The sequence below is a fragment of the Ornithorhynchus anatinus genome, chromosome 2, assembly GCF_004115215.2.
Source record: "Ornithorhynchus anatinus isolate Pmale09 chromosome 2, mOrnAna1.pri.v4, whole genome shotgun sequence".
Taxonomy (NCBI): domain Eukaryota; kingdom Metazoa; phylum Chordata; class Mammalia; order Monotremata; family Ornithorhynchidae; genus Ornithorhynchus; species Ornithorhynchus anatinus.
Window position 1 is genome coordinate 137,841,611 of NC_041729.1, and position 22,836 is coordinate 137,864,446.

General features: G+C 47.3%; 1 long non-coding RNA gene across 1 annotated transcript in view; it reads right to left on the reverse strand.

Annotated features, from left to right (window-relative positions):
- Nucleotides 1-1,669: 1,669 nt before the first annotated feature.
- LOC114808736 overlaps nucleotides 1,670-22,836 on the reverse strand; it is a 48,923-nt gene continuing 27,756 nt past the window's right edge. The window contains exons 3-5 of the long non-coding RNA XR_003756537.2: nucleotides 6,332-6,474; nucleotides 4,841-5,104; nucleotides 1,670-3,190 (exon numbers count right to left, since the gene is read on the reverse strand). This is a non-coding gene — a long non-coding RNA (uncharacterized LOC114808736). The remainder of the gene's footprint in view (nucleotides 3,191-4,840; nucleotides 5,105-6,331; nucleotides 6,475-22,836) is intronic.

The window sequence follows — 22,836 nt, forward strand, 5'->3', positions numbered from 1 at the left end:
ATGAGCCCATTGTAGACAGGGATTATCTCTATTTGTTGCTGAATTACACTTTCTAATTGTTTAGTACAGTGCTCTGAACACAGTAAGTGCTCAATAAATATGATTGAATGAATGATTCAGTCCATATATTCCTATTCCTCAAAATCCTCCAATGATTACTCACCCAACTCTTCATCGAACAGAAACTTCTTACTATTGCTTTTAAGACACTCAATCAGCTCTCTCCCTCCTCAGCTCTCTCCCTCCTGACTCACTGATTTCCTACTGCAACCCAGCCCACATGCTTTGTTCCCCTTTTGCCAACTTCAATCTCATCTATCTCACTGCCAACCCCTTGCCAACATCCTCCCGCAGGCCTGGACCTACCTCTCCCTTCATGTCTGACAGTCCACCACTCTTCCCACCTTCAAAACCCTCCTAAAATCCCATCTCCACCAAGAAGCCTTCCCTGACTAAAGCCCTCATTTCCCCAATCTGCCTACCCCATTGAGTTGTCTATGCAAATGGCTGTGTATCCCTTAAGCATTTTGATACTCCCCCTCGCCCCACAGCATTTATGTAGATATCCTTTAACCCTGTCATTTCCTCTATCTGTATTTTATTTTAATGTCTACCTCCCCTGAAGACTATAAGTTCCTTGTGGGCAGTGATGTGTGTCTACCGATTCTATTTTACTGTACCTTCCCAATCACTTATTACAGTGCTCTGCATGTAATAAGAACTCAATAAGGATTCTATTTTACTGCACCTTCCCATTCGCTTAGGACAGTGCTCTGCACACAGTTGGAAATCAATAAATATAAATGATTGATTGAAAGCACTATGCATGATGTCATCCATATCTCAGGTCATATAGAGGGATCCCCTTGATGGTCTGGGTCTGGGCAAGATCATATGAGGGTTGTTGTGGCAGGAGATGCTAATGGAGCTCTTTGTAAACTTTGGAGCCAGTGCAATGTAAACATCCTAATGGCTTTCACAAACTCTTCCCAAAGCTGGGCTATCGATCAATTAATCAATCATATTAATTGAGTACTTGCTGTGTGCGGAGTTATGTGCACTTGGGAAAATACAGTACAACAAAGTTGATAGATGAGATCCTTGTCCATAAGGTGCTAAGGAGCTGGGGCCATGGTTTTGAGTCTTCTTAGAAGCATAGAACCTGTCTTCCATCTATGTAGTCCAGGAAGCCCCTAATCTTACGAAATTATCATACCTCAAAAGCCTTGTTTTAACTGCACATTGACATGAGAACATAAAACTACGCACCATGTCATTACTGGGTCAGACCAATAATCCATCTTTCCCAGGATTCTGTTTCTCAAAGTAAAGTCAGGATGCTGGAAGGAACTGTGAGATGGTTGCACTCCTGAACATCCATGATTAGGGATGGATTACTACCATACCTTACTTGGGCTACTCAGCCCCAATGTCCCTCCAGCAGCCCATTACAGCTGTTCCCTCATTCTTTCATCTACTTTTGAAACTCTTCTGGAGAATCTTTTGTGGAATTAATTTTTTGAGAATGTAGTGGTCTTATTTATAAAGCACTTACTACTATATGTAAAACATTCATTCATTTGATCATATTTATTGAGTGCTTACTGTATTCAGAGCACTATATTAAGCACTTGGGAGAGTACGATGAAACAATAAACATTCCCTGCCCACAATGAGCTTAGTCTGGAGCACTGAACTGAGCACTAGGAAAGAGTACAAGGATGAGAAGCACATGAAGTCACTGGTACACAAGTAGCTTCATAGCTAAGAATAAAAGGGGGAGAGGGACCTGGCGACAGTCACATAAGGAGAGATGAGACACAAAACAACCTAAAGACAATGACAAACTAAAAACAAAATATCAGTAGGATATAAAGGAATTCTGAGGGCTACAAAAGCAAGATCTCCATTTTCTAATTATTAACAGAAACAGGACTCCAGGACCCTTAGTAAACAAAATATTTCCTCACTTTGTTCCCCAGAGGAACAGGGTTGACAGATGGTTAAGTTGAAAAATACCACATATATCCTTTCCTGGAGGGACAGTGACATTCAAGAGGTTTAGATTAGTCCCAATTAATTTTGTTCCTTGTAGTTGTTTTGAGTATTACCGGTATGCTATTCCCTTCTAGGAACGACATCCATAATTTTTCCACTGCCATGTCTACTCCACAGGCATCCCAGGAAGACTCCTCTCTCCCTGGGTCAGTACAACAGTCGAGGTCTGAGGAGAAGAAAGGTTTATCTTTGGAAGCAAAAAAACAAAAGAGCAGGCAGGAAGCATTCAAGAACAGGGAGGGAGAGATGATTCAGACTTTCTGAGCCTGATCCGACTGCTGGGCCTGGACCAGTACTACCCATGGAAGATGGGCAGAGAGGGTTTCCACCTGATTTACAAAGCCTCACTGCATGACAGTTAAGCCCCGCACTGACCTGGAATTGCCGTTTTATTTCCTGCAAAGGCTGCTAATGCTGGACTATCGGCTGAGGTATCTGGTCCATGAGGATGATGGGAAGACAAAACAGACAATGGTTGAACCCCTGAGCTCCACAGAGAATGAAAGGAACACCTCAGATCTCCTTGAGGACATTTATAACATCTTTGAGAAGCACACGGTTCCCCCCAGCATCACTCAGGCACATGTTCATCCAATGGACATCCGATGGCCATTTTCCATTATGCAGATGATTTCACAAGACAATTTATTTCAACCTAACCTTTTATCTGTCAATTTACTCTTCCATTTGTGGTGCCCAATCCCTGTACTTCCCAAATCAAATACCCTCTCTGGTCTCTGCACCAAGTCAAGAAGATCTGGTGAAGGGTGAAGAAATTAGAGGAGAAGATAGAAAACTACAATAGCAAATTGATCTGCAGGTCACCCACCCAGATCGTGTCCTTCCTGAGATTTGGAAATTCCTTCTCTTCATCCAAGTCCCAGATCCTAAATTTACTGCTGAGTAAAACAGAAGCATGACATATCGTTCCACCGTCACTGCAGGGGGAGCAGCAAAGACGTTCTCCTGATGGGAGGAGTGATGGAGGTCTGCTGGTACTGTTATGGAGGAAGGACGATGACAGCTTTGACAACTGCATCACCTTTTCCAATCTCCACGGAGATGTCCTAGAAGGCCCAGCTCAGTTTCCTGCAGAATATCTCTTCTGTCACCGTCGTCCTCTTGTCAGCTTCTAAGCAAAGTGAGAGGAACAGGCAAATGGTTTGCGAGCTTCTGCAATTGCCAAAAGCTTTCATCTGCCTGTTTGATGACAGAGAGAAGATTGTGGGTGGTAACTATGGCCTCAAAGTGAGATTTGGGATCAAGAACCAAAACGAAGCAGAGTTGACGGAGGAGCTGAGAGCCACAATTGCACGCCTCCTTAAGGTTCAGGGAAGATTTCTCAGCCTTGTTGACTGTGCCGAGATTGCTCGCTGGCATGGGTTTCTCATAGATGAGGACCAGAATGAATGCAAGGAGGCTGAAATATTGGCCCAGAAATTAGTGGATCTCTTGTCAAAAACCAATTTATCAGCAATGAAGGAAACATTCCTGCCCCTCCAAGGAGAATTATGGCATCAGTGGTATAAGAAGGACTATATATAAGAACTCAGTAACCTGCATGTGAAAGACAACAAAAACATCGAAAGCACAGGAGTGCAGAAAAGCAGGAAATTTGAAGTACTCAGTGAAAGAAAGCATCTCACTTCGATGCTCCAGGGAGATCTATGGTTGACAGTCTCCTGGCCCAGTCAACCACAAACACCCAGCTGTACTTTCTGGAGTGGTTGAGCATATTTCTGAAGAATCTGACTGCAGGTCACCTGGAAACTCATCAGAAATACGATGAACTGTTGTCCCAAATGTCAGAAAAAAAGCAAAAAGAGATAGTCAGTGATTCAGTAAAGCATTTACAAAGTGAGTTAGAATCTATATACAAGGAGATAGATGACTCTACAGTTGGGATTGATCATTTTCTTAGGGAAGTTGGACAAATTTATGAAGCTGTGATTAGGCATTCACCTGAAAAGGACACATTAAAGCATCAGTGTGTCCCTTCCCCAGATTGCCACCGACCTGTTGGTTGCCAGATATCCCAAGGAGCTTATGGATGGGGATGCTTCCTACGTACCCCTGAAATGGATGACAGCTGTTTTGGGCAGGTTAACTGAGAATCTGGGAGACAAAAGACTACTTGTGCTTTCCATTCTGGGTCTCCAGAGGAGCGGGAAGTCCATATTGCTGAATGCCATATTGGGTCTGCAGTTCACTGTCAGTTGGGGGGAGATGCACCAGGGGAGTCTATATGCATCTCCTCAAGGTGGAGAAAAAGGTCAGTGAAGACCTATGGTTCGACTTTGTGCTCGTGGTGGAGACTGAGGGTCTCCGGGCCCAGAGCTCACCAATAAATCACTGAATAATGACAATGAGCTGGCAACCTTTGTCATCGGCCTTGGTAACCTGACCGTGATCAACAATTTTGGAGAGAATCCTTTAGAAATGCAGGATATCCTGCAGATCGCAGTCCAGGCCTTCCTGAGAATGAAGAAAGGGAGATTCTCCCCCAGCTGTGTGTTTGTGCATCAGAATGTGGGGAGATCATGGCAAAAGATCAAAATAAGGAAGGGCGCAGGAGACTGCAGCAGAGGCTGGATGAAATGGCGGCAGCCACTGCAGAGCAAGAACAGATCTCCTACGTCACCCAGTTCAGTGACGTGATCCAATTTGACCTGAACACCCAGGTCCATTACTTTACACACCTGTGGGAAGGGAATCCTCCTATGGCCCCTCCCAATCCCAGTTACAGCCACAACATTCAGGATCTGAAAAGCTGGATTCTTACCATGGCAAAAGGAGAGTCTCAAGGTCACATCTTGGCACCTCTCAACTGCCTAGAAGGTAAGAAAGAGGATTTCTTCATGAGTTTTAAGATTTCCTGTCAGGTTCGAAGGACCGGGTCCAGGATCTGTGGAGAGCCTTGGTAAATGAGAATTTCATTTTCAGCTTCAGGAACACTTGAGAAATTGTGGCCATGAGCAAGCTGGAGGTGAAGTATAACAGCTGGACCTGGCAGTTGAGGAGTCATCTAGTGGCCTTGCAGAATGACCTGAACAAACAGATTCAGAATGGAAAAATAAAAAATCTCACTCTAAGTCTTCTCGAGAACCAGTATCAGAGAAATGTATGGCTATCCAGCAAGAACTTGAAAAGTATTTCAATGAAGATGAAGATAGTGAAATATTGATTCAGTGGAAAGCAAATTTTGAAAGTAAACTGCAGGTGCTTAAAGAGACAATAGTCTTAGAAACAAGAAGAAAAACTGAAGAGCTTATTGCCTTTAAAATCAAAGTGAACCAGACAAGAAGAAATCAGAATATGAGAATGAGTTGCTGGACCAGAACAGAGAGCTTGCATGGTCGTTATGAGATAAAGAATTATGTGAGGAAGAACTGAGAGGAAAGTTTGATGACCTTTGGGCAATGTGGGTGACAAAATTATCCTCAACTCACCCTTCCATCAGAGATCCCAACATTGGGTTGGATTTGGAAAACATCCTCCAGGACCAGTTTAAACAGGAGCACGATACTGGGAAGATAATTGGTGATATTTCCAGAAGGGAAAGGTTTTCTATGAACTACTCCAAATATGTAAAAATGAATAACAAATATTATGCTTCCACCCAGGCATTAGATGAGGGTGATACAATGGATATCAGTTAAACCACAAAACAAATTACCTGAGCTCCCAGACCATTCCAGCTTCCGACCTCTGCTTGTCCAATCTCCGCCTCCCCCTTCCTCTATACCTTATTTAATTGGTGGGGGTGGTGAGGGACACCTTCTCTATTCCTTGTCTGTGATGTCAATCTAGCAGATTCAGCTATGGGGGAGGTGTCCTGTGTGCAATTCCGAGTACCTCTTTGCTGGCTCAGACAGTCACAAGACAATGTTTGACCTCGAGATGGGGGGTACCTCGGTTGACCTTGGTACAGTATCTTACGTACAGGTAGAGGGGATGATTCAGAGAGCAGGTGGAAGATTTCCTTTTGAAAAACATCTGGAAAGGAGAAGAAAGATCAGGAGAGAGATATAGAGGGGTGAGGAGGTAATGGGGAGACTTTGGGAAGTTGGCTACTATTTAAAAAATTAAGGGCTAGGGAGGGAATCAGTAGGGGCTTTGAGGGACTCAGGAGGTTGTTAAAGTCCTGGAAAATTTGGTGGGGGATGTGGGAGTGTGGGTCAAGGAGGAAGGAATAGAAAAGTTGTGCAGTAGAGTACAATAGAGTGAGACAGCTCCCTGATCTCCAGGAGACCTGTTATCAATGACTACTCACATAATTTCTTCCCACATTCCATGTGTGAAATTGAATTTGAGGTGAAATCAAACTTGGAGTGACTTGGCACCTCCCCCATGGACAGAGGAGCCAGACCAGGTCCCCGGAGGTATGATTTCCCTTCTTGTCGCTTCCCTGGTCACCTAGAAAAAAGACAGCATCACTGTTAGAGATACCCTCACCACTTCTGCCCTGTTCCTCCTTTAATTTACACAACACACGCATACACACACACACACACTCCTCCCTCCCAAGACATTTTTGTGTTGGATATTTATTGGACTAAAACACCACTTGCATATCCAGAGGTTTCCAAAGACCAGCCAATAATTATGAATGGGAGTCACTTTCCCTAGTCCCACATTCAGATTTGGGGAATGGTAAAGAAAGACTCACTCCTCCAAGACTCCCCTCCTTGAGGAAAGAAGGATAAAAAGACCTATCAGATGCTGACACTTGGACTCAGCCAAATCTAAGGGGAGGATTGGGAAAAGGATAAACAAGGGACACTAGATAGCAAACAGAAGTCCTTGCCAATTTTTTTTGAGAGGGAGAGAGAAAAAGAGAGAGAAAGAAAGAGAGAAAGGAATGGAAGAAGGAAGGAAGAGTGGGAAGGAGGGAGAGAGGGAGGGAGGGTGGAAGAAAGAAAGAAGAAAGAGAAAAGAGGGAGGAGAGGGAGGAAGGAAGGAAGGAAGGAAGGAAGGAAGGAAGGAAGGAAGGAAGGAAGGAAGGAAGGAAGGAAGGAAGGAAGGAAGGAAGGAAGGAAGGAAGGAAGGAAGGAAGGAAGGAAGGAAGGAAGGAAGGAAGGAAGGGAAGGGAAGGGAAGGGAAGGGAAGGGAAGGGAAGGGAAGGGAAGGGAAGGGAAGGGAAGGGAAGGGAAAGGGAAAGGGAAAGGGAAAGGGAAAGGGAAAGGGAAAGGGAAAGGGAAAGGGAAAGGGAAAGGGAAAGGGAAAGGGAAAGGGAAAGGGAAAGGGAAGGGAAAGGGAAAGGGAAAGGGAAAGGGAAAGGGAAAGGGAAAGGGAAAGGGAAAGGAAAGGGAAAGGGAAGGAAGGAAAGGAAAGGAAAGGAAAGGAAAGGAAAGGAAAGGAAAGGAAAGGAAAGGAAAGGAAAGGAAAGGAAAGGAAAGGAAAGGAAAGGAAAGGAAAGGAAAGGAAAGGAAAGGAAAGGAAAGGAAAGGAAAGGAAAGGAAAAAAAGAAGGAAAGAGAGGAAAAGAAAAGATGGTCTTCTTGAATGTGATCCTGAGGAGAGAATGAGGACACAAGGTGGGGAGATCTGAGATGTAAGCTAAAGTGACATGTCACAGGAGAAAGGTTCTCCCCTGCATGGGGAAAGAAATCTTGGAGAAAGGATTCCTGAGGAATAAGCTCCTTCCCAGGGGAAGGAGAAATGATTGTGAGGATCATATAGGTGGCAGCAGAACAACTCTGACATTCAAAGATCCTGAGGGAAGAACTTGGAGAGGGTGAGACTAGAGCCTGAGACCTCAAAAGAGGTCTCTCCCCTCTCAACTCTCTCTCTCCCCCTTGCCCTGCCCCCCACCCCACCTCTCTCCCTAGCCATTTTTGTGTTGAATAATAATTGGCCCAATGCACCTAATGCATTTCCAGAAGTTTCCGAAGGCCAACCAACACTCTTGCATGGCAGTCACTCAAGCTAGTCCCACACTCAGAGCTGGGGAGAAATACTGAAGGAAGGATCTCTAAGGAATAAGGCTCTTGCCTTAAAGAAGGAAAAATGATTGCAAGGATCGGATAGGTGACAGCAGGTCTACCCTGGCATCCAAAGATCCAAAGATTTTGGGAGGGAAGGACTAGACCCTGGTTCCTCAGTAGGGAGGACAGGGAAAGCCCAGGAACCCATATGAACTAGGACACAGACAGGAAAGGGGAAAGGGTTCTGGGGTAAGAGGGAAAAGGTTAGAAGAAATGGGAAAGACATTTTGAATTGGAATTCTGTTCTATTTGGTACCAAATTGATGTTTTAATAATACTTGCCATTCTTCTATTAAAAACCCACTTGGAGCTCTAACCACTGGGTCTTCTGGGGTGCAGACTTGGCAGGTTCCAGAGTGATTCCAGAGGCCAGGGAGAAGTGCTTGCCTGGTAAGCTGCGGGAGGGGAGGGAGTCCTGTCTTCCCTGAGCTTCCTGCAGCCAAACCCAAGATGGGGGCTGGTGGCTGGCTGGACTCTGACTAATGAACCTGACACTCTGGGGTCGATAGGTGGAAAGGCAAGGGGGTGCAGAAATGGGATTCGCTAGGCAAGGAGTTCCAATCCTGTCTGTCCCTGGAAGAGAAGAATGGGGGGCTTTTGGATTTTCCTGAGGGACATCGGGGCTTTTTCGGATAGGATTCAGGCCTGAAGATTCCTGAAAACACCCATGCCTGTTCCCCCTTTTCCCTTCCTTTTTCCTCCCTTAACTTCCACCTACACCTCCTCCCTCCTTTCTTCCCCCCCTTCTTTCCTAATCATTCTCAGGCTGAATATTGACTGGTCTGAAATATCTGATGCATATGAAGAGGTTTCTAATAACCAATCAACATTCTTGCTGTACTAATACAGTAGATAAATGTCACATTATTCAATTTGTGTTCTAAAACTGATATAGCGGGCAAATACTGATACTCTACATGTCTAATGAGTTTCATTCCTTTTGTCTGAATCAATCCAGAACCTGTACCTAGGAAAATGTCCACTCAAATCTCCTTCCCCAAGCCCTTGATCCAGTATACTAGGTGTTAGGATCAGAACTCTCTCCGTCACTCTCAATTCCCAGCCCCAGGACCCCTCCCCAGTCTCCAGCTCCTATAATCCTGAGCCCTCAGACCCAGGGCTGATCCCTAAAACCTAGGACCTCACAGTACAGATCCCCACATCTCTAAGTTCTGGCCTTTCTCTGCTGCCCAGGGGGACCAGACCCAGTCCTGAGTTCTCAGCAATGCCCCTAGGTTTCCCCTGCTCCAGTTCTCAGGTTCCCCACCAGCTAAGAGTCCACCCATCCCTTCTCACCCATTTCCTTCTCCTCCAGGTCCCTTATTGACCCTTTTTCCTCAGCTCCAATGGCCTCCTACCTCAGCTCCCTCCCCACTGGAATTCCACAATAAACATTCCTGAAAGGAAAGGGTGAAGTAATCCCTTGTCTTCTTATCTGTTGCCACGACTTGTTAGATTGTTTCAACCAAGTCACTATTTCAGAGATTTTGCCCCCAGCAGATTCTGCCTCTCCCTCTCCATTATAGTATCAAATCATCTTTCTCTTAGCCCTAGGCTGCCATCCTGTGTGGCAAGAGGGACCCCTTTCTATAATTTCTAAGCCGACACCCTCTCTAGCAGGAGGGGCCCATTCCTGGAAGGCCTAGGTTGGTACTGTCTCTGGCAGAAAGGGCCCCTAATCTGTAGTGCCTGTCTGGTACCTTCTCTGGTAGGGGTGGCTAGCTCCACTCCCTTAAAGAATTTCTCTCAACACCTGGCTTGAGCTCTGACAACTGATTAGTGCAGGTGTCCACCCTGGATAAACCCATGAGATTGGGAGAGTATATTAAACGTTAGTGGGACACTTTAGGACATATACCACAGATCTCCAGACAACAGCACAGCACAAGCAACATGGCTGAGTAGAAAGAGCACAGGCCTGGGAGTCAGGGGACTTGGATTCTAATGCCCACTCTGCCACTTTTTTATGGCATTTATTAAGGATTTACTATGTGCCAGGCACTGTAATAAGCTCTGGGTTAGATACAAGTTAATCAGGTCAGACAGACTCCCTGTCCCACAGTCTCAATCCCCATGTTACAGATGAAGTAACTGAAGCACAAAGTGGTTAAGTGACTTGCCCAAGATGACACAACAGACAAGTGGCAGAACCTAACTAGAACTCAGGTCCTTCTGACTCCCAGGCCCTTGATCTATCCGCTAGGCCATGCTGCTTCCCAATTGCCTGCTGTGGGATCTGGGGGAAGTCACTTAACTACTCTGGGCCTCATTTTCCCCATCTGTAAAATGGAGATTAAATACCTATTCTCCCTCCCCGTTAGACTGTATCTAATTTGAGTATCTACCTCAGCGGTCGGTACAGTGCTTGGCACATAGTAAGCAATTTAACAAATATCATCATTATCGTTATACTTTCCAAGTGTTTAGTACAGTGCTCTGCACACAGTAATCGCTCAATAAATACGATTGAATGAATGAATTATCATCATCATCATCATCATCACAATCAAGCAGTGCAGTTACAAGCCCAGAAGAGCCAGTACAATCTCTCAGGCCCCTTCCCCTCTAGCTCTGTCCAGGAATAAAGGTCAGCCAGGGACCGCTTTCCGTTCTGGTCGTGCCAGTTTCTGACTTTGGTGGTGGCAGGTGCCCTTCTGTGAAAGGGGCAGGTCTTGCACCAGTCTTGGCTCTGCAGGGGCACTGGTTGTCCCCCAGCTTTCTAGGGATCAATGGGTCTTACGGTTGGGCCAGGATTTCACTGGGCTGGGCTACTGTCCCTTTTCCAGAGGTCTCACAGAGCCATAGGCCAGCCTGGTCCAAGCTGGTCCAATCTGGTCCAGCCTGGCTCCACTCACCTTGGGATAGGGACCTTCTTTTTGAGGTATTTGTTAAGTGCTTACTATGTGTCGGGTGCTGTACTAAGCGCTGGGGTAGATGCAAGCTAATCAGGTTGGACACAGTCCATGTCCCATGAGGGGCTCACAGTCTTAATTCCCATTTTACAAATGAGGTAACTGAGGCACAGAGAAGTTAAGTGATTTGTCCAAGGTCCCATAGCAGACTAGTAGCAGAGCCGGGATTAGAACCCAGGTTCTTCTGACTTCCAGGTTTGTGTTCTCTCCATTAGACCACACTGTTCCTCCCCCAAAGTGTCAACTGGCTAACCCTAGCCCTCCTAAAATCACTTCTCCAAGAGTCCTTCCCCAACTAATCCCTCATTTCCTCTTCTCCTTCCCACTTCTGCATCACCTATGCACTTGGATCTGAACCCTTTAGCCACTTGATATTCTCCCCAACCTCACCCTCACAACACTTCTGTACACATCTGTAATGTATTTAAATGCCTTCTTCCCCCTGTAGACCATAAGCTTTATGTGGCCAGGGGGCATGTCTAGCAATTCTGTTGTATTGTTCTCTTCCAAGTGTTTATTACAGTGATCTGCCTATAATAAGTGTTTAATAAATACCCGGGCTTTCTTTGAACCAGAGCTCAGGGAGTTTGCAGCTCCCACCCTGTGGTCCTGGGGCCAACCTGGGTCAAGGGGGACAGAAATGTCCTGACACACCCATCTTGTTGATTGAAACATCTGGCTGGGCTGAGCCGGGGTGGCCAATTGGGCTAGGCACTGACTCTCATTCATTCAATCGTATTTATTGAGCGCTTACTGTGTGCAGAGCACTGTTCTAAGTGCTTGGAAAGTACAATTCTGCCAAAAAGAGAGACAATCCCCACCCACAATGGGCTCTCAGTCTAGGGTGGGGTGATGGACATCAATACAAGTAAACAGACATCAATATTAATAAATAGAACTATAGATATATAGATATATTCATAAGTACTGTGGGGGGGGGGGGAAGAGCAAAGGGAGTGAGTCAGGGTGACATGGAAGGGAGGGAGCAGTGAGGAAAAGGGAGCTTCATTTGGGAAGGTCTCTTGGAAGAGGGCTTTGAAGGGGGGAAGATTGGCGGATTTGAGGAGGGAGGGCGTAGATAGGATGTGGGCCAGGGGTCGGAGGCGAGACAGGTGAGATAGAGGCACAGTGAGAAAGTTAGCATGAGAGGAGCACAGTGTGCGGACTGGGATGTAGGGGAGAAGGGAAGTGAGGTAAGAAGGCACAAGGTGATGGAGAGCTTTGAGGCCAATAGTGTGAAGTTTTTGTTTGATATGGAGGTTCATTCATTCATTAATAATAATAATGATGGTATTTGTTAAGCGCTTACTATGTGCAGAGCACTGTTCTAAGCGCTGGGGTAGACATAGGGGAATCGGGTTGTCCCACGTGGGGCTCACAGACTTCATCCCCATTTTACAGATGAGGTAACTGAGGCCCAGAGAAGTGAAGCGACTTGCCCACAGTCACACAGCTGGCGAGTGGCAGAGCCGGCATTTGAACTCATGACCTCTGACTCCAAAGCCCGGGCTCTTTCCACTGAGCCACGCTGCTTCTCTAGCCACGCTGTTTCTCTTCATTCATTCATTCAATAGTATTTATTGAGCACTTACTGCAACAGATAGAGACAATCCCTGCCCAATAACGGGCTCACAGTCTAAACAGGGGAGACAGACAGCAAAGCAAACAAACAAGACAAGCAGTCTGGCGTAAATATCAAGATAAATAGAATCATAGAAATATACACACCATTAACAAAATAGAGTAATAAATAATATATACAAATATGGACGGTGCTGAGGGGAGGGGAAGGGGGAACAGCAGAGGGAGGGGGGGAAGGGGAGGGGAGGAGGAGCAGAGGGAAAGGGGAGCTAAGTCTGGGAAGGCCTCCTGGAGGAGGTGAGCTCTCAGTAGGGCTTTGAAGAGGGGAAGAGAGTTAGTTTGGAGGATTTGAGGGGGGAGGGCATTCCAGGACAGCGGTAGGATGTGGGCCAGGGGTCGACGGCGGGAGAGACGTGAACACTGGACCGTGAGGAGGTGAGCGGCAGAGGAGTGGAGTGCATGAGGTAGGCAGTAGAAAGAGAGAAGGGAGGAGACGTAGGAGGGGCCAAGGGGATGGAGAGCTTTGAAGCCAAGAGTGAGGAGTTTTTGTTTCATGCGAAGGTTGATAGGCAACCACTGGAGGTTTTTGAGGAGAGGAGTGACAGGCCCAGAGCGTTTCTGTAGGAAGATGATCCGGGCAGCGGAATGAAGAATAGACTGGAGTGGGGAGAGACAGGAGGAAGGGAGATCAGAGAGGAGGCTGACACAATAATCCAGATGGGATATTGTGAGAGCTTGTACCAGCACGATAGCAGTTTGGATGGAGAGGAAAGGGTGGATCTTGGCGATATTGTGAAGGTGAGACTGGCAGGTGTTGGTGACAGATTGGATGTGTGGGCCGAATGAGAGAGCCGAGTCAAGGATGAAACCCAGGTTGCGGGCCTGTGAGACGGCAAGGATGGTAGTGCCATCCACAGTGACAGGGAAGTCAGGGAGAGGACAGGGTTTGGGAGGGAAGATAAGGAGCTCAGTCTTAGCACTGGAGATTTTTGAGGAGGGGAGTGAATGTTTCTGTAGAAAGATAATTTGGGCAGCAGAGTGAAGTATGGACTGAAATGGGGAGAGGCTGGAGGTTGGAAGGTCAGGAAGGAGGCTGATGCAGTAATACAGTCGGGATAGGATGAGTGATTGTACTAACATGGTAGCAGTATGGATGGAGAAGAAAGGGCAGATCTTGATGATCTTGTGAAAGTGAGGAGAAACGGATGGTCCACAGTGTCAAGGGCAGCTGAGAGGTCAAGGAGGATTAGGATGGAGTAGGAGCCATTGGATTTGGAAAGAAGGAGGTCGTTGGTGAACTTTGAGAGGGTGGTTTCAGTGGAGTGAGGGGACTGAAGCCAGATTTGAGGGGAACCAGGAGAGAGCTGGAAGAGAGGAATTCAAGGCAGCAAGTATAGACGACTTGCTCAAGGAATATGGAGATGAAGGGTAGGAGGGGGATGGGGCAACAGCTGGAGGGGGCTGTGGGATCAAGGGAGGGTTTTTATAGGATGGGGGAGATGAGGGCATATTTGAAGGCAGTGGGGAGAAGTCTTTGGAGAGTGAGCAGTTGAAGATGGTTGTTAAGGAGGGAAGGAGGGAAGGGGAGAAAGTTGGCAGAGCTGGAATTAGAACCAATGTCCTCTGACTACCAAGCCCATGCTCTTTCCCTTAGGCCACGTTGTGCTCCCTGCCCACAAGGAGCTCACAGTCAAGATGAGAAGACAGGCATTAAGGCCCGACCCAATGGTCTTTTCCCACCATCACCATCTCACCCCTTCCAGAGATGGGCCCCCAGGTCTAGGCAAGGATCAAGGAGCAGATTGCTCTCTCTCCCACAGCTGTTTAATTGGAGCAGTGGGAGCTGGCAGGTCCAGCTGGGAGTCTTCTCGAGGAAGCTGGGAGGGGCCTCGAGCCAGGGATGGGGAGGGGCGGGAAGCAGAGCCAAAAGGCTGCACCTTGGCCCTCTGAACTTGACCCCCACCCCGGGCATTAACACTGCTGAGAGAAGGGTGAAGGTTTTAGGTGGGTTAACTGATTGTGTGAGAAACAGCATGGCTTAGTAGAGCAAAGCCCCAGGAGTCAGAGGACTTGGGTTCTAGTCCTGGCTCCACAACTTCTCTGCTGGGCAAATCACTAATAATAATAATAATAGTGGTATTTGTTGAGCGCTTACTATGTGCAAAGCACTGTTCTAAGCGCTGGGAGAGATACAAGGTGATCAGGTTGTCCCACATGGGGCTCACAATCTTAATCCCCATTTTAATAATAATAATAATGTTGGCATTTGTTAAGTGCTTACTATGTGCAGAGCACTGTTCTAAGCGCTGGGGTAGATACAGGTTAATCAGGTTGTCCCACATGAGGCTCACAGTCTTAATCCCCATTTTACAGATGAGGGAACTGAGGCCCAGAGAACATAAGTGGCCTGCCCAAAGTCACACAGTTGACAAGTGGCGGAGCCGGGATTAGAACCCATGACCTCCGACTCCCAAGCCCGGGCTCTTTCCAGTGAGCCACGCTGCTTCTCCAACTACACTTCTCTGTGCCTCAGCTATCTCATCTGTAAAATGGGGATTTAGACAAGTGAGCCCTATGTGGGCCCTGGACTGTGTCCAATCTGTTTAGTTTCTATCTACCCCAGGACATAGTACAGTTCTTATTATTGTAAAAAAGAAAAAACCTCGTGAACTATTATTCCACGTTGATGCTGAGGATTCGTGCATTCGGCCACAAGAAGGCAGCGCCGCTCCACACATTCTCGTCCTTGACAGCTATTTCTACAACTAATAATAATAATAATTAGTATTTGTTCATTTATTCATTCAATAAATCATATTAAGCGCTTATTGCGTGCAGAACACTGCACTAAGCTCTTGGCAGAGTACAATGCACCAATAAGCAGACACATTCCCTGCCCTGAAAGTGCTCACAGTCTAGATTTGTTAACAGTTTACTGTGTGCCAGGCACTGTTCTAAACACTAGGGTAGATTCAAGGTAATCAGGTTGGACACAGTCCCAGTCCCATACGGGGCTCCCAGTCTTATCCCCATTTTATAGAGGAGGTAACAGGTATAGAGAAGTAAAGTGACTTGCCCAAGTTCTCACAGTAAATCAGTGACAGAGCTGGGATTAGAATCCATGTCATCTGACTCCCAAGCTCATGCTTTTGCCCCTGGGCCACGCTGATTCTCCAGGTAAGCTACTAGTTCCCGATAGAGGCTTTTAGAGTGATGCAGAGAAAGCGTTTTTTGGGGTTCGAGTAAACCCAAGGTGAAGATGAGACAGCTACCTTTGTCCTGCTGCCCTTAGCTACCCCTTCACACTCCCCTCAGGGGTAATTCCTTTCTTCCCCAGAGCTCACACTGTGGCTGGGAGAGGAGTCATCCGATAGGCAACGTAATGATAATCATTTCCGAAAAGCACTTACTACATGTAGAGCTCTGTATTAAGCGCTGGGATAGATACAGTGTATTCAGATCAGACACAGTTCCTAACCCACATGAGACTCACAGTCTAAGTAGAAAGGAGAACAGATGAGAAACTAAAGCACAGAGAAGTTAAGCGATTTACCACAGTTCACCCAGCAGGCATGTGGTAGAAACAGGAACAGAAACAGATCCTCTAACTCCCAGGCCCATGCTCTTTCCACTAGGTCACGGTGCTTCTCTAGAGAGGGGTGGGCTCGAGTTGGAGTGAGCACAATGGCTGTGACCTGCACCTGACCCCGTCACTGTGAGGTGTGAACTCCCTAAAATCTCCCCTGCCCCTCTTCAACTCTCCCATCTTTCCCAGCAGTAGACCTCCTGCCTTCTCTCAAAATCCACCCTCTCCACCTGTGCATCCTACCCTATTCCTTCACACCTTATTAAAACACTCGCCCCCTCTCTTCTTCCCTCCCTAACAGCTGTCTTCAACTCTTCGCTCTCCAGTGGCTTCTTTCCCACTGGTTGCAAACATGTCCATGTCTCCCTTAACCTAAAAAAAAAGACCACTCCCTTGATCACATGGCTCCCTACAATTACCACTCCCTATCCCTCCTGCTATTCCTCTCCAAACTCCTTAAGCGACTTACAGAGCTCCACACTCAGAAGAACAGTGCTTGGCACGTAGTAAGCAAATTTGTTAACTATGTTCATTATAAATACGATTGAATGAATGAATACACCTGCTGTCTCAGATTCCTCTCTTCCAATTCTCTCCTTGACCCTCTCTAATCTGGTTTCCATCCCCTTCATTCCACAGAAACTGCCCTCTCAAAGGTCATCAGAGATCTCCTTACCAAATCTAATGGCCTCTACTCCATCCAATCCTCCACGACCTCTCAGCTGCCTTCGACAATGTTCCCCCTTCTCCTGGAAACATTATCCAACCTTGACTTCACTGACACTGTCCTCTCCTGGTTCTCCTCATCTCTATGGCCACTCATTTTCAGTCTTCTTCGTGGGGTCCTCCTCTGCCTCCCACCCCCAACTGTGGGGGGGGTCTCTCAAGGTTCAGTTCTGGTTCTCCTTCTCTTCTCCATCTACACCCACTCCCTTGGAGAACGCATTCGTTTCAGTGGCTTTGACTACCACCTCTATGTGGATGATACCCAAATCTACATTTCCAGCCCTGAACTCTTTCCCTCTGTCCAGTCTTACATTTCCTCCTGCCTTCAAGACACCTCTTCTTGGATGTTCTCCCATTACTTCAAACTTAAAATGTCCAAAACCTAACTCTTTATCTTCCCACTCAAACCCTGTCCTCCCCATGACTTTCCCATCACTGTAGATGGCACCACCATCCTTCCTGTCTCGCAAGCCTGTAACCTTGACTCCTCTCTATCGTTCAACCCACATATTCAATCCACCACTAAATCCTGTCAGTTCCACTTTAACAACATCGCTAAAATCTGCCCTTTCCTCTCCATCCAAAATGCTACCACATTAATACAATCACTCACCCAATCCCACCCGGAATACTCCACCAGCCTCCCTGCTAAACTCCCAGCCTCCTATCTCTCCCACTCCAGTTCATATTGCTCTCTTCTGCCCAGATCATTTTTCTACAGAAATGTTCAGGCCATGCTTCCCCACTCTTGAAGAACCTCCAATGGTTGCCCATCCACCTCTGCATCAAAGAAAAACTCCTCTCCATTGGCTTTAAAGCACTTAATCACCCTGCCCCTTCATACCTCACCTGACTACTCTCCTACTATAACCCAGCCCTCACACTTTGCTCCTCTAATGCTAACCCTCTCATAATAATACCAATAATTATGGCATTTGTTAAGTACTTACTGTGTGCCAGGCATTGTTCTAAGCACTGGAGCAAATACGAGATAATTGGGTTGGACACAGTCCCTGTCCCACACAGGCTCACAGTCTTAATCCCTATTTTACATATGAGGGAACTGAAGCAGAAATTAAGTGAGTTGACCAAGGTCACACAGCAGAAAAGTAGCAGAGTCAGGATTAGAACCCATGACCTTCTGACTCCCAGGTCTGTGCTCTATCCCCTAGGCCATGTTGTTTCTCACTGTGTCTAGATCTTGCCAGTCTCACTGCTGACCCCTTGCCCACGTCCTGCTTCTGGTCTGGAACTTCTTCCCTCCTCAAATCCGACAGACAATACTCTCCCCCACTTCAAAGCCTTATCGAAGGCACATTTCCTCCAAGAGGCCTTCCCTGACTAAGCCCTCCTTTCATCTTCTCCCACTTCCTTCTGCGTCACTCTGATTTGCTCCCTTTATTCATCTCCCTTCCCAGCCCCACAGCAATTTTGTACATATCTTTAATTTATTTATTAATATTAATGTCTGTCTTTCCTTCTAGATTTCAAGCTCACTGTGTGCAGGGAATATGTCTGTTTATTGTTGTATTTTACTCTCCCAAGTGCTTAGTACAGTGCTCTGCACACAGTAAACTCTCAATAAATACGACTGAATGACTGAATGAAGAATTGGAGGAGAGGAACTTGAAACAGCGGGTGTGGACGATTTGCACAAGAAGCTTGAAGAGGAAAGGTAGGAGGGAGATGGGGTGATAACTGGAGGGAGCTGTGGAGTCAAAGGTTTTTTTTTTATGATGGGGAGATATGGGCATGTTTGAAAGCAGTGGAGAAGAAGCAACTGGAGAGCAAGCAGGTAGGGAGAGAAGAGAGCGGGTGAATGGTTTGATAAGGTGCGAAGGAAGGGGGTCAGGTGCAAAGGTGGAGGGAGTGGATTTTGAAAGAATGCGGAGATCTCTTCTAGAGATACTGCTGGGAAAGACGGGAGAGTTGAAGAAGGAGCAGCAAGGTGGGAGGGACTGGGGAGGGGCAGGGGAGATTTTAGGGAGATGATGCCTGAAAGTATCAATTTTTTCTTAGTAAATTAGGTGGCCAGGTCACTAGGGGCAAGAGATGAGGGAGGCGGGGAGATAGGGGGTTTGAGGAAGGAGTTAGACATCTGGAACAACTGGCAAGGGCAATGGGCATGGGTGTCAATAAGGAGGGAGAAATAACTTTACCGGGCAGAGAGAGGGCAGAGTTACAGAACATAAGGATACACCTGAAGTGGATGAAGTTGGCCTGATACCTAGACCTTGAAAAGCGTCTATCATCGATTGCAGATAATTTAGCATTCCTGACCCTTTGTTGACATCATTCTGGTTGCAGTGGGTGGACCCAAATCAATCCCTTTCAGAAATAACTCTCCCAGTTAGCGTTCCTGACCCTCTGTAGACATCATTCTGGTTGCAGTGGGTGGACCCAAGTCAGGCCCTTTCGGAAATAACTCTCCCAGTTGCCGAAGGCTTCTCTCCACCCTGTCTTGGTGAGGCTGGATTTTCTTTTCACAGTGATTAGGCCTGGGCCCAGGACACTTTTTCTGTGGAGTCAAACTAAACAGGCTCCTCCTCTTCTCCAGTTGACCTGGAGCAGTGCTTGACGGGAAATGTAGAGGACTTTCACTCCTTCTTCATCCATCAGAGGCCTGTTGAGGGTTTTCTCCAAATTCTCTTGTTCCCATTTTGGAGGGAACAATTGTTTTATTGTTACTGTCATATTATACCCTCCCAAGCATTCAGTGCAGTTTTCTTTTAAGGTTTTTGTTAATCAATCAATCAATGGTATTTATTGAGGACTTACTTCATATAGAGCACTGTTCTAAGCACTTGGGAGAGTGTAACACAAGAGAAATAGCAGACACCTTCCCTGCCCTGATGAGCTTACAGTTGGGGGGAGTCAGACATTAATATGAATGAATAAGTAATTTATAATGAATAATTTCAAGATACATACGTAAGTGCTGTGGGGCTGAGAGTGGGACGAATAGAAAATGTCCTAAGGTCACAGATCCAAGTGCATACTTGACCCAGAAGGGAGAGCAAGCTGCGAAAAGAGAGAAGGACTCATAGAGAGGATGTGACCTTAATTCAGTCAATCATATTGAGTGCTTACTGTGTGCCGAGCACTGTACTAAGGCTTGAGAGAGTACAAAATAACAATATAACAGATACATTCCCAGCCCACAGCATGTTTTGAAGGTGGAAAGAGTGGTGATCTGCCATATATGGAGGGAGAAGGAGTTCCAGGCTAGGGGGAGAATGTGGGAAAGGGGTCAGTGGTGAGATAGATGAGATGTGTGGGCTAGCCTGTCCAAAGGAGCTTACTAATAGGAGCTGTAGTTAAGAGCTTACTATGTGCCAGGCACTGTTCCAAGCGCTGGGATAGATACAAGGTAATCAGGTTGAACACAGTCCATGTCCCACGTGGGGCTCACGGTCTTAATCCCCATTTTACAGATGAGGTAACTGAAGCACAGAGAAGTGAAGGGACTTGCCCAAAGTCACACATCAGACAAGTGGAGGAGCCGGGATTAGAGCCCAGGTCCTCCTGACCCCCAGGTCCCTGCTCTATCCATTAGGCTACCCCGCTCTCAGAGTACTGAGTTCTGCACACAGTAATCGCTCAATAAATATGACTGATTGATTGAAGGCAGGGCCCACCCCTAGGTCTCCTTCAATGGGCAGAAACCTGGCACGAAAAAAATCCTCCCGCTCTGAAGCCCCCTAGGAGCACTCAAGTGGGTCCCTTGGAGAATTTGGCTCGACTGTCGGAATAACGCCCCCCAACTCCCCGGCCGCATTCTAGCCAAAGCACACGTGGAAAACCAGGGCTCTGGCAGGGCTGAGTGTCCTGGGGTGGATCCACAGAGACATGTGGCCAGTTGAGTTTGGGAAGCTGTTTTCAAATATTTTCCATTTCAGCTCACTCAAATTCCTTCACACATTTTGAAAGCTCCCACCCAGCACGGAAACCCCTTCCCCGCCTCCACGCCTCCCCCTCGTCCCCACCCCTACCACGGCATTCAGCCTGCCAAAGCAGCTCCCCCGGCCCCTCCCTGAAGCTGCCCCCCCTCAGGGTAGGGAAGACCCACAACCATGTAAGGGCCAAGGGTGCCCGCACTGGGGGAAAGGCTGGGGTCAGTAGGTCAGAGGCAGCAGAGGGGAAGACGCTGAAGTGTGGAACAGGCGAGGAGGCCCAGAGGCCACCAAGGTCAGGGAGCCCCTCCCCTGTCCTCTAGGAGAGAACCCAGCTCTGGGTATGTTTCCCCTCAAAGGGGAAATAGCTTCTGGGTATGTTTCCCCTCAAAGGGGTCCCCACAGTGAAGTGGGCTGAAGTCGTCAGAGCAGCCTGCCAGGACTCAGGCTTTGTTCAGATTACTCAGATCAGTATGGTCTGAGCCCTGGGGCAGAAGAGGCAGGGAGCACTAAGGGGGAAAAGAGGAAGAAGTGGAGGGAAAAAAGGAGGAAGAGAAGGGGGAAGGGGAGAGGTTTCCCAACTGCGAGATCAGCAAGGGGAGTCCATAACCAGAGAGGAGTGGGAGGATGCCCAGCTGTTCCCCATCTCCACTGATGATGAACTCGAGGAAATGGACTAAAACAACTGTAGCAGGAGGGATTTAGGTTAGACATGGAAAGAATGTCTGGGCAGGCCCTGACAGCAAAAGTTACAAAGATTGGAACGAGTGACCAGGGGTGGCTGTGGAATCCTAGGAGGCTTTTAAAGTATGTTTCCCTGTTTCCACTCTCAACTTAAAAGCCCATCTCTTTTACGAAGCCTTCCCAGATTAAGCCCTACCTAGTCCCTCCTAGCTTCCTGCTGGCCACGCTTCCTACGTGCCTGTAATTGCGTCCCTGGTTCCTCGTGTTTACGTTTGTGCCATTTGGGTTCAGAGGGTTCTCTGTTTATTTGTTCAGTTGTGTGTCTGTGTCTGCCTCATCTCTCCTGCATGGGGATCAGAAATGCGACACAGATCTCAAATCGAAAACATGGAGCGGAGTTGCCCTGCCCAGAGCGTGAGCCTAAGCCTGTCCCCAGTCGACTGTCCACTGGACATGAGGCTACCGAAGGACCATTTCCTGCTACGCAAGGAACAGGGGGAGCTGGAGAACTCCAAGGACTCGATTTGGGTTTTAGTTTTTATTTGAATGAAAACTCAAAACAGACAAAAAGCAATACTCTTCTCCGTCCAGTGGCTGGTTAGAGCTTCCCATTGGAAGTCATGTAGCTGAAAAGGTTCTGGAAGGGTTTGGATAGAACTTTGGACAGGTGGTCCATTCAAAGAGAAGCAGCGTGGCTCAGTGGAAAGAGCACGGGCTTTGGAGTCAGAGGTCGTGGGTTCGAATCCCGGCTCGGCCACTTGTCAGCTGTGTGACTTTGGGCAAGTCACTTAGCTTCTCGGTGCCTCAGTTACCTCATCTGTAAAATGGGGATTAAGACTGTGGGCCCCACGTGGGACAACCTGATTCCCCTGTGTCTACCCCAGCGCTTAGAACAGTGCTTGGCACATAGTAAGCGCTTAACAAATACCAACATTATTATTATTAAAGTCACTGCAGTGGGCTGGACTGCACCATAGAAGAGGAAAAGCAGCACTTTGTCTTCAGTACAGAAGCAGCGTGGCCTAGTGGAAAGAGAAGTCCCTGGGAATCAAAGGACCTGGGTTCTAATTCCAGCTCCTCTACTTGCCCACTCTATCACTTAACTTCTCTGTGCCTACCAGTTACCTCATCTGTAAAATGGAGATTTAAGATTGCGAGCCCAATGTGGGGCAGGGACTGTGTCCAATCTGATTGTCTTGTGTTTACCCTAGCCCTTAGTATAATGCCTGGCACAATAAGCGCTTAACAAATACGGCTTAGTGGAAAGAGCATGGGCTTGGGAATCAGAGGTTGTGGGTTCTAATCCCAGCTCTGCCACTTGTCTGCTCTGTGACCTTGGACAAGCCACTTAACTTCTCTGTGCCTCAGTTACCTCATCTGTAAAATAGGGATAAAGACTGTGAGCCCCAT